Consider the following 14,506-nt stretch of genomic DNA (forward strand, 5'->3'; position numbering starts at 1 on the left):
AGATTTGAGAAAAATCACCGGATGAATGGTTCGTTTTTCTGGGATAAAAATCTGAAATTGCCTGTGTTTCATTAAGCTTTCTTCTTCCTTTGCATTATGATATGGATTTGTACCACTGTAATTACTGCAATGCTCAGCTGGCGAGTAATTACGATAATGTTGCTGTGGTTTACCATGATAATAGCTTGTGTTTGTGGTTGCACGTCGTGGTATGTGTTGTAGTCGTGGTGTGTTTTGTTCTTGTGTGTTTGTGGTGTGCGGTATGTGTGCGTCATACTCGAATGTATATTGGTTTCTGAACTGTACATTTTGACTGATATTTTCGTTACATTCAGACTGTGGTTGATCGGTGAATTGTCTCATGGGTGCAGTGACGGATTGTACTGCGTCACTAATCAGCTGTTTGTTATTAGTGATGTATTCCGCTACGGAGTCGTGCACAATTGTTGGTAAATTTTCACGTATGCATCTATCAAAATGTTTGTCTTTGTTCTCTACCCAATCATGAAATTCTTTATTAATATTTTGAAAATGAGCTGTGGCATCAGATTGTAAGATGTCAGTCAGGTGTTGTTCAACATCGTCAAATTTATTCTGCACGTCAGTAATTCGTTTTTCAAGGTTGTCGTGTACTGAAGGATATGTTTGAATTTATTCAGTAAGAGCTTCACACGTGACATCAAGGTTTTTTAATTGTTTCTGTAAAAGTGCTACGTCATTTGTAGTCTTTTCTTGTCTCGTATTAAGCTTGGAAAATTTCGTACTGAGTTCAGTCATCTGTTCGGTCAGTGTGGCGTCTATAAGTTCCACACGTTTACACAAAGTGTCATTACATGCCTTGATTGCTATGAGATCAGATTTAATTTCGTCATTTTGTGTCTTTAACTGTTCATTTTGTGTCTTTAAGGTTGCCATGTTTTCCGCGTTCTGCATCCTTAAGGTTGCCATATTTTCTGCGTTTTGTTTCATTAGCATTTGTAACATGTTGGCAATGTTTACTGTTTGCAAGGTCTCTGCCCCCGCCGCGTCATTAGACGTGACGTCATGTATTAACATGGGCTCTGACTGAGACTTTGAAATTTTTGTGGTGGACGGCCTATTGTCAAAATTTCCGTTGACACTTGCGTCAATATTTGATGTATCGTCACTACCGGTTGCTGTCGTAAAGTCATTTTCTAACATTTGTCTCTCGTCCGAGTCGGATTGCGTCTGAATAGTACGTCTTTGCTGTTCCATTTTTGCGTATTGTTTTCTAGTTATTACCATGCCACACGTGCTATATATTTCAAGAAATTAATGTTTGACACTGGTTTTAAAATAAAATGCAGTTGAGCATGAATCGGTCGTAGCAACAATGGCTGTCTGTTAATTTAAAAATATAAACTGAATTTGAGATTATTGGTAATGGCTGCTGGCCATGTTACATGATATCGTACAGAAGTCGGCCATATTGTACACTCGTGTATTGGTATTGTTGCATACGTTATTGTTTAAGGAAAAATACTGAGAATGGAATTTATCACTGAAACTGTTATGCGGAAAAGAAACACTACAGAATTTTACTGAAAAGCTAATACACTGAATTATACGTCTGGTCAAGCCTGCTAATGCAAAGATGCTGCGTCTTACCTTATTTTGCTGGAAGCTTCTTTGCGTCTTCCCGCAAAATTTTATAATTGGCAAATATCTTCTGATTTTTTTTTATTTCTCATATAGTCAAGTCCAGGACCAGAAGGTTGATTTTTTACATGAAACAAAGAGAACAATGTAACAAATGACAAAATAACAAGTCCGACACGCAGTCGCCAATATAAAATAAATAAAATAAAATAAAATAAAATAAAATATTAATTATTTTTATCTGTATGATTGGCTCTCCTATGAGTCGTCAGGTTTTGATTATTCGGTATCAGACGCTTGACAATGGCTTTTTCGTAAAGGCAATGTTACTCGTAGTTGACCGTGGAATAAAACTGAAATAATCGGACTTCGTAATTAAGTCAAATTGCGTCGAGATTCAATACATCCTCCTCCAGCCGACTTGTCTCCAAGGTTCTATTGCTGCCTCGGGCACCTTATGGTCGATCTCCTGTGAGTCTAGATTTTCGAATGCAATGAAAAACTGATAGTTAATTGTAACGTTCAGGGCCTCCTAATGACGATGGAACACTCAAATTGCTTCGAGATTCAGTACATCGTCCTCCAGCCGACTTGTCTCCAAGGGTCTACTGCTGACTCTGGCACCTTATGGTCGCGCTCCTGTGAGTCTAGAATTTCGAATCCGACGCGTAACTGATACTTAATTGTAAAGTTCACGGCCTCCTAATGACGATGGAACACTCAAATTGCGTCGGGATTCAATACGTCGTCCTCCAGCCGACTTATCTCCAAGGGTCTATTGCTGCCTCGGGCACCTTATTGTCGTTCTCCTTTGAGTCTAGATTGTCGAATCCTACGCAATACTGATAGTTAATTGTAATGTCCAGTGCCTCCTAATGCCGATGGAACACGCAAATTGCGTCGCGATTCAATACATCGTCCTCCAGCCGACTTGTCTCCAAGGTTCTATTGCTGCCTCAGGCACCTTATGGTCGATCTCCTGTGAGTCTAGATTTTCGAATGCAATGAAAAACTGATAGTTAATTGTAACGTGCAGGGCCTCCTAATGACGATGGAACACTCAAACTGCGTCGAGATCCAATACATCGTCCTCCAGCCGACTTGTCTCCAAGGGGATATTGCTACCTCGGGCACCATATGGTCCGACTCCTGTGAGTCTAGATTTTCGAATCCGACGGGTAACTGATAGTTAATTGTAAGGTTCACGGCATCCTAATGACGATGGAGCACTCAAATTGCTTCGAGATTCAATACATCGTCCTCCAGCCGATTTGTGTCCAAGGGTCCTTTGCTGCCTCTGGCACCTTATGGTCGTGCTCCTGTGAGTCTAGATTTTCGAATCCGACGCGAAACTGATAGTTAATTGTAACGTTCAGGGCCTTCCAAATGACGATGGAAAACTCAAATTGCGTCGAGATTCAATACATCGTTCTCCAGGCGACTTGCATCCAAGGGTCTATTGCTGCCTCGGGCACCTCTGAGTCTACATTTTGAATCCGACGAAAAACTGATAGTTAATTGTAACGTTCAGAGCCTCCTAATTACGATGGAACACTCAAATTCCGTCGAGGTTCAATACATCGCCCTCCAGCCGACTTGTCTCCAAGGGTCTATTGTGGCCTCGGGCGCCCATTGTTCGTCCTCCTGTGAGTCTAGATTTTCGCATCCGACGCATAACTGATACTTAATTGGAAAGTTCACGGCCTCCTAATGACGATGGAACACTCAAATTGCGTCGAGATTCAATATATCGTCCTCCAGCCGATTTGTGTCCAAGGGTCCTTTGCTGCCTCTGGCACCTTATGGTCGTGCTCCTGTGAGTCTAGATTTTCGAATCCGACGCGAAACTAATAGTTAATTGTAACTTTCAGTGCCTCCTAATGACGATGGAACACTCAAATTGCGTCGCGAGTCAATTCATCGTCCTCCAGCCGATTTGTTTCGAAGAGTCTATTGTAGCCCCGGGAGCCTTTTGGTCGTTCTCCTTATCGAATCCGACGCAAAACTTATAGTTAATTGTAACGTTCACGGCCTCCTAAAGACGATGGAACACTCAAATTGCTTCGAGATTCAATACTTCGTCCTCCAGCCGACTTGTCTCCAAGGGTCTATTGCTGACTCTGGCACCTTGTGGTCGAGCTCCTGTGAGTCTAGATTTTCGAATCCGACGCGAAACTGATAGTTAATTGTAACGTTCAGGGCCTGCTTATGGCGATGGAATACTCAAATTGCTTCGAGATTCAATACATCGTCCTCCAGCCGACTAGTCTCCAAGTGTCTATCGCTGCCTCTGGCATCTTATGCTCCGTCTCATGTGAGTCTAGATTTTCGAATCCGACGCAAAACTGATGGTTAAATGTAATGTTCAGCGCCTCCTAATGCGGATGGAACACTCAAATTGCGTCGCGATTCAATATATCGTCCTCCAGCCGACTTCATCCAAGGGTCTATTGCTGCCACTGGCATCTTATGGTCGTCCTCCTGTGAGTCTAGATTTTCGAATCCGACGCAAAACTCATAGTTAATTGTAACGTTCACGGCCTTCTAATGACGATGGAACACTCAAATTGCCTCGAGATTCAATACATTCTCCTCCAGCCGACTTGTTTCCAAGGGTCTATTGCTGCCACTGGCATCTTATGGTCGTCCTCCTGTGAGTCTAGATTTTCGAATCCGACGCGAAACTGATAGTTAATTGTAACGATCAGAGCCTCCTAATGACGATGGAACACTCAAATTGCATCGCGATTCAATACATCGTCCTCCAGCCGATTTGTCTCCAAGGGTCTATTGCTGCCTGTGGCACCTAATGGTCGTTCTCCTGTGAGTCTAGATTTTCGAATCCGACGCAATACTGATAGTTAATTGTAACGCTCAAGGTCTCCTAATGACGATGTAACACTCAATTTGCGTCGAGATTCGATTCATCATCCTCCAGCCGACTTGTCTCCAAGGGGATATTGCTGCCTCGGGTATCATATGGTCCGTCTCCTGTGAGTCCAGATTTTCGAATCCGACGCAAAACTGAAAGTTAATTGTAACGTTCAGGGCTCCTAATGACGATGGAACACTCAAATTGCGTCGAGATTCAATACATCCTCCTCCAGCCGACTTGTCTCCAAGGTTCTATTGCTGCCTCGGGCACCTTATGGTCGATCTCCTGTGAGTCTAGATTTTCGAATGCAATGAAAAACTGATAGTTAATTGTAACGTTCAGGGCCTCCTAATGACGATGGAACACTCAAATTCCGTCGCGATTCAATTCATCGTCCTCCAGCCGATTTGTTTCCAAGAGTCTATTGTAGCCCCGGGCGCATTTTGGTCGTTCTCCTGTGAGTCTAGATTTTCGAATCCGACGCAAAACTTATAGTTAATTGTAACGTTCACGGCCTCCTAATGACGATGGAACACTCAAATTGCTTCGAGATTCAGTACATCGTCCTCCAGCCGACTTGTCTCCAACGGTCTATTGCTGACTCTGGCACCTTATGGTCGAGTTCCTGTGAGTCTAGAATTTCGAATCCGACGCGTAACTGATACTTAATTGTAAAGTTCACGGCCTCCTAATGACGATGGAACACTCAAATTGCGTCGAGATTCAATACGTCGTCCTCCAGCCGACTAATCTCCAAGGGTCTATTGCTGCCACGGGCACCTAGTTGTCGTTCTCCTTTGAGTCTAGATTGTCGAATCCGACGCAAAACTGATAGTTAATTGTAATGTTCAGTGCGTCCTAATGGCGATGGAACACGCAAATTGCGTCGCGATTCAATACATCGTCCTCCAGCCGATTTGTCTCCAAGGGTCTATTGCTGCCTGTGGCACCTAATGATCGTTCTCCTGTGATTCTAGATTTTCGAATGCGACGCGATACTTATAGTTAATTGTAACGTTCAAGGCCTCCTAATGACGATGTAACACTCAATTTGCGTCGAGATTCAATACATCATCCTCCAGCCGACTTGTCTCCAAGGGGATATTGCTACCTCGGGCACCATATGGTCCGTCTCCTGTGAGTCCAGATTTTCGAATCCGACGCAAAACTGAAAGTTAATTATAACGTTCAGGGCCCCCTAATCACGATGGAACACTCAAATTGCGTCGCGATTCTATTCATCGTCCTCCAGCCGACTTGTTTCCAAGGGTCTATTGTTGCCCTGGGGGCCTTTTGGTCGTTCTCCTGTGAGTCTAGATTTTCGAATCCGACGCGAAACTAATAGTTAATTGTAACGATCAGGGCCTCCTATTGATGATGGAACACTATCATTGCGTCGAGATTCAATACATCGTCCTTCAGCCGACTTGTCTCCAAGGGTCTATTGCTGCCTCGGGCACCATATCGTCGTTTTCCTGTGACTCTAAATTTTCGAATCCGACGCAAAACTGATAGTTAATTGGAACGTTCATGGCCTCCTAATGACGATGGAACACTCAAATTCCGTCGAGATTCAATACATCGTCCCCCAGGCGACTTCATCCAATGGTCTATTGCTGCCTCGGCCACCTTATGGTCGTTCTTCTCTGAGTCTACATTTTCGAATCCGACGCAAAACTGATATTTAGTTGTAACGTTCAGGGCCTCCTAATGACGATGGAACAAACAAATTGCTTCGAGACTCAATACATCGTCCGCCAGCCGACTTGTCTCCAAGGGGATATTGCTGCCTGGGGCACCTTATGGTCCGTCTGCTGTGAGTCTAGATTTTCGAATCCGACGCTATACTGATAGTTAATTGTAACGTTCAGGGCCTCCTAATGACGATGGAACACTCAAATTGCGTCGAGATTCAATACATCGTCCTCCAGCCGACTTCTCTCCAAGGGGATATTGCTGCCTCAGGCACCTTATGGTCCGTCTCCTGTGAGTCTAGATTTTCGAATGCAATGAAAAACTGATAGTTAATTGTAACTTTCAGGGCCTCCTAATGACGGTGGACTCTCAAATTGCGTCGCGATTCAATTCATCGTCCTCCAGCCGATTTGTTTCCAAGAGTCTATTGTAGCCCCGGGCGCCTTTTGGTCGTTCTCCTGTGAGTCTAGATTATCGAATCCGACGCAAAATTTATAGTTAATTGTAACGTTCACGGCCTTCTAATGACAATGGAACACTCAAATTGCGTCGAGAATCAATACGTCGTCCTCCAGCCGACTTATCTCCAAGGGTCTATTGCTGCCTCGGGCACCTTATTGTCGTTCTCCTTTGAGTCTAGATTATCGAATCCGACGCAAAACTGATAGTTAATTGTAATGTTCAGTGCCTCCTAATGCCGATGGAACATTCAAATTGCGTCGAGATTCAATACATCATCCTCCAGCCGACTTGTCTCCAAGGGGATATTGCTGCCTCGGGCACCATATCGTCGTTTTCCTATGACTCTAAATTTTCGAATCCGACGCAAAACTGATAGTTAATTGGAACGTTCAGGGCCTCCTAATGATGATGGAACACTCAAATTCCGTCGAGATTCAATACATCGTCCCCCAGGCGACTTCATCCAATGGTCTATTGCTGCCTCGGCCACCTTATGGTCGTTCTCCTCTGAGTCTACATTTTCGAATCCGACGCAAAACTGATATTTAGTTGTAACGTTCAGGGCCTCCTAATGACGATGGAACAAACAAATTGCTTCGAGACTCAATACATCGTCAGCCAGCCGACTTGTCTCCAAGGGGATATTGCTGCCTGGGGCACCTTATGGTCCGTCTCCTGTGAGTCTAGATTTTCGAATGCGACGCAATACTGATAGTTAATTGTAACGTTCAGGGCCTCCTAATGACGATGGAACATTCAAATTGCGTCGAGATTCAATACATCATCCTCCAGCCGACTTGTCTCCAAGGGGATATTGCTGCCTCAGGCACCTTATGGTCCGTCTCCTGTAAGTCTAGATTTTCGAATCCGACGCAATACTGATAGTTAATTGTAACGTTCAGGGCCTCCTAATGACGATGGAACACTCAAATTGCATCGAGATTCAGTACATCGTCCTCCAGCCGACTTGTCCCCAAGGGGATATTGCTACCTCGGGCACCATATGGTCCGTCTCCTGTGAGTCCAGATTTTCGAATCCGACGCAAAACTGAAAGTTAATTATAACGTTCAGGGCCTCCTAATCACGATGGAACACTCAAATTGCGTCGCGATTCTATTCATCGTCCTCCAGCCGATTTGTATCCAAGTGACTAGTGTTGCACCGGGGGCCTTTTGGTCGTTCTCCTGTGAGTCTAGATTATCGAATCCGACGCAAAACTCATAGTTAATTGTAACCTTCACGGCCTTCTAATGACGATGGAACACTCAAATTGCCTCTAGATTCAATACATCGTCCTCCAGCCGACTTGTTTCCAAGGGTCTATTGCTGCCACTGGCATCTTATGGTCGTCCTCCTGTGAGTCTAGATTTTCGAATCCGACGCGAAACTAATAGTTAATTGTAACGATCAGAGCCTCCTATTGATGATGGAACACTATCATTGCGTCGAGATTCAATACATCATCCTCCAGCCGACTTGTCTCCAAGGGTCTATTGCTGCCTGTGGCACCTAATGGTCGTTCTCCTGTGAGTCTAGATTTTCGAATCCGAAGCAATACTGATAGTTAATTGTAACGTTCAGGGCCTCCTAATGACGATGGAACACTCAAATTGCGTCGAGATTCAATACATCCTCCTCCAGCCGATTTGTCTCCAAGGTTCTATTGCTGCCTCGCCCACACTACGGTCGATCTCCTGTGAGTCTAGATTTTCGAATGCAATGAAAAACTGATAGTTAATTGCAACTTTCAGGGCCTCCTAATGACGGTGGAACTCTCAAATTGCGTCGCGATTCAATTCATCGTCCTCCAGCCGATTTGTTTCCAAGAGACTGTTGTAGCCCCGGGCGCCTTTTGGTCGTTCTCCTGTGAGTATAGATTATCGAATCCGACGCAAAATTTATAGTTAATTGTAACGTTCACGGCCTTCTAATGACAATGGAACACTCAAATTGCGTCGAGAATCAATACGTCGTCCTCCAGCCGACTTATCTCCAAGGGTCTATTGCTGCATCGGGCACCTTTTTGTCGTTCTCCTTTGAGTGTAGATTGTCGAATCCGACGCAAAAGTGATAGTTAATTGTAATGTTCAGTGCCTCCTAATGCCGATGGAACACGCAAATTGCGTCGCGATTCAATACATCGTCCTCCAGTCGATTTGTCTCCAAGGGTCTATTGCTACCTGTGGCACCTAATGGTCGTTTTCCTGTGATTCTAGATTTTCGAATCCGACGCGATACTGATAGTTAATTGTAACGTTCAAGGCCTCCTAATGACGATGTAACACTCAATTTGCGTCGAGATTCAATACATCATCCTCCAGCCGACTTGTCTCCAAGGGGATATTGCTGCCTCGGGCACCATATGGTCCGTCTCCTGTGAGTCCAGATTTTCGAATCAGACGCAAAACTGAAAGTTAATTATAACGTTCAGGGCCTCCTAATCACGATGGAACACTCAAATTGCTTCGAGATTCAGTACATCGTCCTCCAGCCGACTTGTCTCCAAGGGTCTATTGCTGACTCTGGCACCTTATGGTCGTGCTCCTGTGAGTCTAGATTTTCGAATGCAGTGAAAAACTGATAGTTAATTGTAACGTTCAGGGCCTCCTAATGACGATGGAACACTCAAATTCCGTCGCGATTCAATTCATCGTCCTCCAGCCGATTTGTTTCCAAGAGTCTATTGTAGCCCCGGGCGCCTTTTGGTCGTTCTCCTGTGAGTCTAGATTTTCGAATCCGACGCAAAACTTATACTTAATTGTAACGTTCACGGCCTCCTAATGACGATGGAACACTCAAATTGCTTCGAGATTCAGTACATCGTCCTCCAGCCGTCTTGTCTCCAAGGGTCTATTGCTGCCTCGGGCACCTTATTGTCGTTCTCCTTTGAGTCTAGATTGTCGAATCCGACGCAAAACTGATAGTTAATTGTAATGTTCAGTGCCTCCTAATGCCGATGGAACACGCAAATTGCGTCGCGATTCAATACATCGTCCTCCAGCCGATTTGTCTCCAAGGGTCTATTGCTGCTTGTGGCACCTAATGATCGTTCTCCTGTGATTCTAGAATTTCGAATCCGACGCGATACTTATAGTTAATTGTAACGTTCAAGGCCTCCTAATGACGATGTAACACTCAATTTGCGTCGAGATTCAATACATCATCCTCCAGCCGACTTGTCTCCAAGGGGATATTGCTGCCTCGGGCACCATATGGTCCGTCTCCTGTGAGTCCAGATTTTCGAATCCGACGCGAAACTGATAGTTAATTGTAACGATCAGGGCCTCCTATTGATGATGGAACACTATCATTGCGTCGAGATTCAATACATCGTCCTTCAGCCGACTTGTCTCCAAGGGTCTATTGCTGCCTCGGGCACCATATCGTCGTTCTCCTGTGACTTTAAATTTTCGAATCCGACGCAAAACTGATAGTTAATTGTAACGTTCAGGGCCTCCTAATGACGATGGAACACTCAAATTGCGTCGAGATTCAATACATCGTCCTCCAGGCGACTTCAGCCAAGGGTCTATTGCTGCCTCGGGCATCTAATGGTCGTTCTCCTCTGAGTCTACATTTTGAATCCGACGAAAAACTGATAGTTACTTGTACCGTTCAGAGCCTCCTAATGACGATGGAACACTCAAATTGCTTCGCGATTCAATACATCGTCCTCCAGCCGATTTGTCTCCAAGGGTCTATTGCTGCCTGTGGCACCTAATGGTCGTTCTCCTGTGAGTCTAGATTTTCGAATCCGACGAAATACTGATAGTTAATTGTAACGTTCAAGGTCTCCTAATGACGATGTAACACTCAATTTGCGTCGAGATTAAATTCATCATCCTCCAGCCGACTTGTCTCCAAGGGGATATTGCTGCCTCCGGCACCTTATGGTCCGTCTCCTGTGAGTCCAGATTTTCGAATCCGACGCAAAACTGAAAGTTAATTATAACGTTCAGGGCCTCCTAATCACGATGGAACACTCAAATTGCGTCGCGATTCTATACATCGTCCTCCAGCCGACTTGTTTCCAAGGGTCTATTGTTGCCCCGGGAGCCTTTTGGTCGTTCTCCTGTGAGTCTAGATTATCGAATCCGACGCAAAACTCATAGTTAATTGTAACGTTCACGGCCTTCTAATGACGATGGAACACTCAAATTGCCTCGAGATTCAGTACATCGTCCTCCAGCCGACTTGTCTCCAAGGGTCTATTGCTGCCACTGGCATCTTATGGTCGTCCTCCTGTGAGTCTAGATTTTCGAATCCGACGCGAAACAGATAGTTAATTGTAACGATCAGGGCCTCCTAATGACGATGGAACACTCAAATTGCGTCGAGATTCAATACATCGTCCTCCAGGCGACTTCAGCCAAGGGTCTATTGCTGCCTCGGGCATCTAATGGTCGTTCTCCTCTGAGTCTACAATTTCGAATCCGACGCAAAACTGATATTTAGTTGTAACGTTCAGGGCCTCCTAATGACGATGGAACAAACAAATTGCTTCGAGATTCAATACATCGTCCGCCAGCCGACTTGTCTCCAAGGGGATATTTCTGCCTGGGGCACCTTATGGTCGTTCTCCTCTGAGTCTACATTTTCGAATCCGACGCAAAACTGGTATTTAGTTGTAACGTTCAGGGCCTGCTATTGACGATGGAACAAACAAATTGCTTCGAGACTCAATACATCGTCCTCCAGCCGACTTGTCTCCAAGGGTCTATTGCTGACTCTGGCACCTTATGTTCGTGCTCCTGTGAGTCTGAATTTTCGAATCCGACGCATAACTGATACTTAATTGTAAAGTTCACGGCCTCCTAATGACGATGGAACACTCAAATAGCTTCGAGATTCAATACATCGTCCTCCAGCCGATCTGTCTCCAAGGGTCTATTGCTGCCTGTGGCACCTAATGGTCGTTCTCCTGTGAGTCTAGATTTTCGAATCCGACGCAATACTGATAGTTAATTGTAACGTTCAGGGCCTCCTAATGACGATGGAACACTCAAATTGCGTCGAGATTCAATACATCCTCCTCCAGCCGACTTGTCTCCAAGGTTCTATTGCAGCCTCAGGCACCTTATGGTCGATCTCCTGTGAGTCTAGATTTTCGAATGCAATGAAATACTGATAGTTAATTGTAACGTTCAGGGCCTCCTAATGACGATGGAACACTCAAATTGCGTCGAGATCCAATACATCGTCCTCCAGCCGACTTGTCTCCAAGGGGATATTGCTACCTCGGGCACCATATGGTCCGTCTCCTGTGAGTCTAGATTTTCGAATCCGACGGGTAACTGATAGTTAATTGTAAAGTTCACGGCATCCTAATGACGATGGAACACTGAAATTGCTTCGAGATTCAATACATCGTCGTCCAGCCGATTTGTCTCCAAGGGTCCTTTGCTGCCTCTGGCACCTTATGGTCGTGCTCCTGTGAGTCTAGATTTTCGAATCCGACTCGAAACTGATAGTTAATTGTAACGTTCAGGGCCTCCTAATGACGATGGAAAACTCAAATTGCGTCGAGATTCAATACATCGTCCTCCAGGCGACTTGCATCCAAGGGGCTATTGCTGCCTCGGGCACCTCTGAGTATACATTTTGAATCCGACGAAAAACTGATAGTTAATTGTAACGTTCAGAGCCTCCTAATTACGATGGAACACTCAAATTGCGTCGAGGTTCAATACATCGTCCTCCAGCCGACTTGTCTCCAAGAGTCTATTGTGGCCTCGGGCGCCCTTTGTTCGTCCTCCTGTGAGTCTAGATTTTCGCATCCGACGCATAACTGATACTTAATTGTAACGTTCACTTCCTCCTAATGACGATGGAACACTCAAATTGCGTCGAGATTCAAAACAGCTTTCTCCAGCCGACTTGTCTCCAAGGTTCTATTGCAGCCTCTGGCACCTTATGCTCCGTCTCCTGTGAGTCTAGATTTTCGAATCCGACGCAAAACTGTTGGTTAATTGTAATGTTCAGTGCCTCCTAATGCCGATGGAACACTCAAATTGCGTCGAGATTCAGTACATCGTCCTCCAGCCGACTTGTCTCCAAGGGTCTATTGCTGACTCTAGCACCGGTCGTGCTCCTGTGAGTCTAGATTTTCGAATCCGACGCATAACTGATACTTAATTGTACATTTCACGGCCTCCTAATGACGATGGAACACTCAAATTACGTCGAGATTCAATATATCGTCCTCCAGCCGACTTGTCTCGAAGGGGATATTGCTGCCTCGGGCACCATATGGCCCGTCTCCTGCGGGTCTAGATTTTCGAATCCGACGCGAAACTGATAGTTAATTGTAACTTTCAGGGCCTCCTAATGACGATGGAACACTCCAATTGCGTCGCGAGTCAATTCATCGTCCTCCAGCCGATTTGTTTCCAAGAGTCTATTGTAGTCCCGGGAGCCTTTTGGTCGTTCTCCTTATCGAATCCGACGCAAAACTTACAGTTAATTGTAACGTTCACGGCCTTCTAATGACGATGGAACACTCAAATTGCCTCGAGATTCAATACATCGTCCTCCAGCCGACTTGTTTCCAAGGGTCTATTGCTGCCACTGGCATCTAATGGTCGTCCTCCTGTGAGTCTAGATTTTCGAATCCGACGCGAAACTGATAGTTAATTGTAACGATCAGGGCCTCCTATTGTTGATGGAACACTATCATTGCGTCGAGATTCAATACATCGTCCTCCAGGCGACTTCATCCAAGGGTCTATTGCTGCCTCGTGCACCTTATGGTTGTACTCCTTTGAGTCTACATTTTGAATCCGACGAAAAACTGATAATTAATTGTAACGTTCAGAGCCTCCTAATGACGATGGAACACTCAAATTGCGTCGCGATTCAATACATCGTCCTCCAGCCGATATGTCTCCAAGGGTCTATTGCTGTCTGTGGCACCTAATGGTCGTTCTCCTGTGAGTCTAGATTTTCGAATCCGCCGCAATACTGATAGTTAATTGTAACGCTCAAGGTCTCCTAATGACGATGTAACACTCAATTTGCGTCGAGATTCAATTCATCATCCTCCAGCCGACTTGTCTCCAAGGGGATATTGCTGCCTCGGGCACCATATGGTCCGTCTCCTGTGAGTCCAGATTTTCGAATCCGACGCAAAACTGAAAGTTAATTGTAACGTTCAGGGCCTCCTAATGACGATGGAACACTCAAATTGCGTCGAAATTCAATACATCCTCCTCCAGCCGACTTGTCTCCAAGGTTCTATTGCTACCTCGGGCACCTTATGGTCGATCTCCTGTGAGTCTAGATTTTCGAATGCAATGAAAAACTGATAGTTAATTGTATCGTTCAGGGCCTCCTAATAACGATGGAACACTCAAATTCCGTCGCGATTCAATTCATCGTCCTCCAGCCGATTTGTTTCCAAGAGTCTATTGTAGCCCCGGGCGCATTTTGGTCGTTCTCCTGTGATTCTAGATTTTCGAATCCGACGCGATACTTATAGTTAATTGTAACGTTCAAGGCCTCCTAATGACGACGTGACACTCAATTTGCGTCGAGATTCAATACATCATCCTCCAGCCGACTTGTCTCCAAGGGGATATTGCTACCTCGGGCACCATATGTTCCGTCTCCTGTGAGTCCAGATTTTCGAATCCGACGCGAAACTGATAGTTAATTGTAACGATCAGGGCCTCCTATTGATGATGGAACACTATCATTGCGTCGAGATTCAATACATCGTCCTTCAGCCGACATGTCTCCAAGGGTCTATTGCTGCCTCGGGCACCATATCGTCGTTCTCCTGTGACTCTAAATTTTCGAATCCGACGCAAAAATGATAGTTAATTGTAACGTTCAGGGCCTCCTAATGACGATGG

The sequence above is a fragment of the Schistocerca serialis genome, chromosome 10 (genome assembly GCF_023864345.2).
Source record: "Schistocerca serialis cubense isolate TAMUIC-IGC-003099 chromosome 10, iqSchSeri2.2, whole genome shotgun sequence".
In the NCBI taxonomy this organism is placed as follows: Eukaryota; Metazoa; Arthropoda; class Insecta; order Orthoptera; family Acrididae; genus Schistocerca; species Schistocerca serialis.